General features: G+C 38.5%; 1 pseudogene; it reads left to right on the top strand.

Annotated features, from left to right (window-relative positions):
- The first annotated feature begins 202 nt into the window (after positions 1-202).
- On the top strand, positions 203-2,821 carry LOC110219122 (T-cell activation Rho GTPase-activating protein-like; annotated as a pseudogene).
- Positions 2,822-5,604: the final 2,783 nt, after the last annotated feature.

Here is a 5,604-nt window from a genome sequence, read left to right as displayed (position 1 = left end):
AGATCCAACTGTCAAACTTCAAAAACTTGCTGAGGCCCCAGAAGCTAGCACTCTGGTACCTTCTGTACTGAAAAAGATCCCTATAGGAAAACAAGATAGAGCTCAACCTCACACCCAAACCCCTCCCCTACTCCTCCTAGAACCTCAAAGATCCAAAGTACAGAGGACAGAAATCAATTCCACAGCATAGCAGCACTCTTAAATGCGTGTGCAGGTAACTGAAGAACAGAGGGAACAAGGGGCTGGATAGAACTATGTGGCACTCCACTAAGCCTAAGAAAAAGAGCCAGTTCTGTCCACCGAAAAGTAACTTGGGTCATAGACCTAGGCTAGAGAACTTTGAATGAAGTATGGGGAGGAGACTGAGACACTTGAAGATCCAGGCCTCAGGGAAACCACCATCAGAGGAGAGGAAAGGAGTCAGAAAGTGAACAATAGGAGAAACTAAGGGAGATGAAACACTGAAATTACCAAGAATCTCAGGAGGATGGAAACTCAAAAGACCTTGAGCATAGACAGATAAATCAGCAAAGAAATTATTAACACAGAAGGAAATATGGATTCCAGATTTAGTAAATGAGTTCAGGCCTCTGTGAATAAATGCAGCAAAACAAAGAAAAAAAAAATCACTCAACACTTGAAAACATAAAAGATCCTGTAGAATTTGAGAACATGGAATGAAAACACACTGTTCCTAAATGGCTTATAAAGAGAAATGAGAGTAGGATTTATGTTGCATAGCAAAAATAATGGGAAGAATAGAAAAACTGAAGTCTATGATGGTAAGTCTTAATGAAGAAACAAAAGTGAGGACTACTGATTGAAAATGCAGATAGACAGAAGTGAGACCAGTAAGAGATTTCTTTCTGAATGTACACAGGGAGATGGGATGAAAGCAGAAGTCAGCAGGGGGTAATGGTGAAGAGTGAGACTTTGGCATTATGGACAGAACCTTGAGACATCCTGCCTACAGACTTTTCAACCTGATCCCACTGAACTCCAAAGAAAGCAAGAGGCCAAAGGAAAGTTCTTGCCAGAAAGCAAGCCAGAAAATATCTTCAGCCAATAAGTCCTGAACCTACAGAAGGCAGAAAGCATATTGATGTACAGACAGGGCGATGTCAAAGAGCACTATTTGCTGCCACAATGTGATAGTGAAGATGGGATTTGCTGCCTTATTGAAAATAAGAAGAGAAAGGTAATGTCTGGTCTTTCCCCACAAGAAGGACGATGGCCTCTTCATCAGATTCTTCTGAACCTTTGGCAACAGAATGGAAACCTTCCTTGTTTGACTAGTCCTTGTCAATAATCTGTTGTGACAATAACATCCTTCCCCAACCCATTCAGGAAATTGTTAATGTTCTTTGAAGCAAAGGGATATTCAGAAAGGTTGCCAATGAAAAGGCCTGGAAAGAGCTTAAGGAAGAGCTCAACCCTGAGGCAATACACACCAGACCTTGTACGTATTGGCTGCAGTTTTTAAGGATTTCCCCAGGAGGATCCCACTCAAGCTACTTTCATCAGATCTCCCTGAAGAATGAAGGGCAGCCCTAGAGAAGCCAAATGAGAAAGACAAAATTGAAAGCCTGAAACAGGTCACAAAAACGCTATAAAGGGCAAATCTCCTGGTGCTCAAGCATTTGGTCTGTATGATTTATGATACCAGCAAGATGGACTCAAACAATCTTGCCATTTGTATTAGAGCCAACATGCTGACCCTCAACACTGACCAAAGCCTGACTTTGAATGACTAGATGGTGTTGAACAACAAGATTAAGACATTAGTGGAATTCCTCATTGATAACTGCTCTGAAATATTTGGAGAGGACATCCCAGGGCTCTCCCCTAGCATCACTTCTGATGATTCATTGGAGCGCACCTCCTGTTCAGATATATCAGGTCTGCAAAATGACTCTTCCTATGAGAGTGCAGATGATGAAGCAGAAGGCAGCATCAGCATTGGCTCTCCAAACAATCAGTCCCCAGACACCAAAGGACTGGTCAGTGACTTGGACAGCATCAACATGAGTTGAGACCAGGGTCTATTGTCTCTTATGCCATCTTACTAAAAAGCTTGCTCTGTACTCAAGAAAGGAGGTTCTCAGAGCTCAACACATTCTCAAAAGACTTTCCCAGAGACCAGGAAAAGGAGAGCCAACTCATTAGAAGAATTGTCCGGGAAAGCTGTACCAAAGCTACAGTTGACTACCAGAGAGCTCCACAATGTGGGTGTTCAAAGTCACTTCTCTCAGCCAAAAAGGTATTTCAACTTGTAGATCAGAAAATCCATGGAAGCCCGCCATCCTATGAGAAGGCAGTCCAATATTGCTGCATTTCCAAAATTCTTCCCTATAAGAGTGGGACAGTCCAAAGTATAAAAGACACTATACTGAAGCCAGGAATCCAGACTCTAGACTGTGGTAGGTACAGCAAAAATACACATTGCTGAGAAATACTGAACAGAGACAGTATATCACCTGTGGTAAAACTTGGGCACAGAGTGGAGATTCCAATGTATCCATGAAAAAGAAAAGACAAATGCCATGGTCTGAGTTTCATCAGTTAAGGGTCTTGTCTGAATCCTTGATAAAGAATAAACAGCACTGGGGCAGCTAGTTGGCACAGTGGATAGAGCACTGACCTTGAGTTCAAATCCGGCCTCAGACACATAACACTTACTAGCTGTGTGACCCTGGGCAAGTCACTTAACCCCATAGCCTAGCCAAAAAAAATAAATAAACAGGACTGTCTCATTGAAAGGCACAGTTAGCCAATCTTTGAGGATGACCAGGTCCAGTATGCCAAGGAATTCTATATTTAGGGAGCCAGACTATACACCACAAAAGGCCCTCAGTGACTTCTGTAAACATATGGGCTCCCTCAAAAGAACAGCTTCCAAAAACCTTCTTTGACAAAGATGAAGAATAAGCTCCTTCTGGAAGTCCACATATGGTCTTCCTCAAAGAGAATGTTTACCCCCAAAAATTGTCATTCATGTCTGTACGAACCTGAGTACGTGCAATATGTAATAAATGTATAAACATACTGTCCCCAAAGTAATGCACTGAAAAAAATAAATTACAAACCTTTTTTAATGACCCCAAGATCCCCATGAAAGCAAAGGCCCATCTCTTTAATACACAGTAATTTTGCTGTGTGACAGAAAAGCATGGAATATCAGTCTGTAAAAATAAAAATGCAAACCATACATAATGAAGAAGCATATGATAGGTATAAACTCACTGCAAAATGTAACCAATGAAGAATGCCAATGAAGAATAGGAATAAATTATGTCATTAAAGAATTGTACAATAGTAAGAAGAGATGGGCTTGTGACATGAAGACATCGTGAATGATGAGTGATAGCCAGAATTCTCCACTAATATCCCCATGATGCTAAAAGAAAGCAAAGAATTAACCAATGGGGGAACATGGATGAGAGTCATACTGGATGGACAGAGATGAATGAGTTGTTATTTGTAGATTGGAGGGAACTTCTGAATCAATAAGATCACAGATTCATTAGAGTATTTGAATAAATATGAAATATTTTATTTGGGTTCAAAAAACCACCTTCACCAGAACACAATGAGGAAAGCATGGTAGCAATATCTCTGGAAAGGATCTGAGTGTTTGAGTGAACTGCAAGTGCAACATGAATGAATAAGTTTAAAACCATTTATTAAGCACTTTACATTTGTTAAACATTTTTCTATGTCCTAGTAGTACAAATGTAAAAGTGAGTCCCAAGGGACACAACGCACAGTTTTGCTTGATTTATTAGTTCCTTTTAATGTTTTCCCTTTAGCTAGTTATTTAATTCTTCCTTTTTTTTTTTTTTTTTGCTTTCCAGTAGCCAAATAAAATCCCCCTTCCTCACTTCCTCCTCAATTATTTATTTTGCTCTCTGGTTTTTGTAAATTTCATTTTCTGAACTTTTATACAAAAAGGATTCCTTTCCCTTATGATTTTCATTTATATTCTCTTTTGGTATAGTACAGACTTTATTCTTTTATTCATGGCCTTTAAACTTATTTAGTCCTTCTTTAGTTTCTATATTCTTCATGGAATTGAAGTGTTTAATTGACCTATTTTGGGTTCCCTCTTGTAAACAGTTTCTATTTTATTTATTTGTAGAGCTGGACTCTGAACCACTTTTTCTGTTGTGGCTTTTTCTTAGAAATACCAATTCTAGCAGTTGATAGAGAAGGCATTGCTTCTAGATAGGAATTTTCCTATGTCCACGATTTCATAGTTCATGATTAATTTTGCCCTCATCATTGTTATTTTCCTCCTGTTTGCCTTGAAATCTTGTCTTTAGGTCTGTGTTTTTCCTCTCTTCTTGGTGTTAGTTGTCCCCAGGAGCACTGGTTGTCTTCCTGAGACAACATTAATGGTCTCTCTGAGCACCAGATCACTACAGATTACACACAGCGTAAGGTTCCCATAACCCTTTATAGAACATATCTCTTCCCCCATGAGAGAATTAATAAATGGTACCTCCTTTTGCCACTGAAATAAGATTTCCTTCTTTTTTTCCCTTCCTATTTCCATTCTCCCTTAGGTTCTCTTCTTCCTCAGGGACATAAGTTATGGATTATTTCCCTTTCTTTGTTAGCCTTTGACCATCTTTTTCCTTCTCTCACCTTTTTATATGGCTTCTCATTCTGTAATTGACCTCCCCTTCCCCAACACACACACACCACACACACACACACACACACACACACACACACACACACACATACACACATACTGATTCATCAGTAGGCAGAGAATTATGAGTTTTATTGCACAACTTGGGCCTGTTTTCCTCCACTACAATTTCTATTTGACACCTGTTTTTACCCTTGTTTTCTTGTGAACTTTTAGAAGGAAGCCTTTAATTGGTCTCCATGTTGTTGTTTTATTGTTGTTGCCCGAATTGCTGTACTTGTTTACCTTTCTTATATATTTATTGTCTTGAGTGTTTGAAAAGCAAATACTTTTTTTCATGTCTGCTTTTATTTCTAGGAATGCATTGGATGTCTCTGTTTTATGGAATATCTATTTTTTTTTATTAATGGTTAGGCTTATGTTTACAAGTTGAGTCACCTTGTGTTGCACCTTGAGCTCCTTTGCTCTTCTGAATACATTATTCCATTACCTTCTGTAGATTCTAGTGGATGCAGAATAATCTTGTGTTTTTCAAATTTCCTTTCCTTTATATTTAAAGTTTGCTCTTCTGGTCCTTGAAAGATTTGTTGTTAATCAGCAGAATTGTTCAGTTTAATTATGATGTGTGTCTTGGAGTTTGCAGCATAGTTGTGGGTTTTTTTAAGGAGGCAATTTGTGGATTTTTTCAATGTTCTTATCAGTTTTCTTGCATTATTTTTGGTATTACTGTGTTTCCATTTTTTAACCTATGTTCTTCTTGGTGACTTATAATCCTTAAGTTGTCTCTATGTGTATCCTATGTTCAAGATCAACAGTTTTTGGTGTTTTGTTTTTGCTGATGTGGAGAACATTTTTAATGCTACTACTTTTCTTTTTCATTTATCTTGATTGCACTTCTCTTCTGTGTATTTGAATTCCCAATCATTAATTCTCTTTCATGTTTTTTT

This window comes from Phascolarctos cinereus, unplaced genomic scaffold (assembly GCF_003287225.1).
Source record: "Phascolarctos cinereus isolate Bilbo 61053 unplaced genomic scaffold, phaCin_HiC Scaffold_4;HRSCAF=312, whole genome shotgun sequence".
NCBI lineage: Eukaryota > Metazoa > Chordata > Mammalia > Diprotodontia > Phascolarctidae > Phascolarctos > Phascolarctos cinereus.
This window is presented reverse-complemented; position numbering and strand designations above follow the sequence as displayed.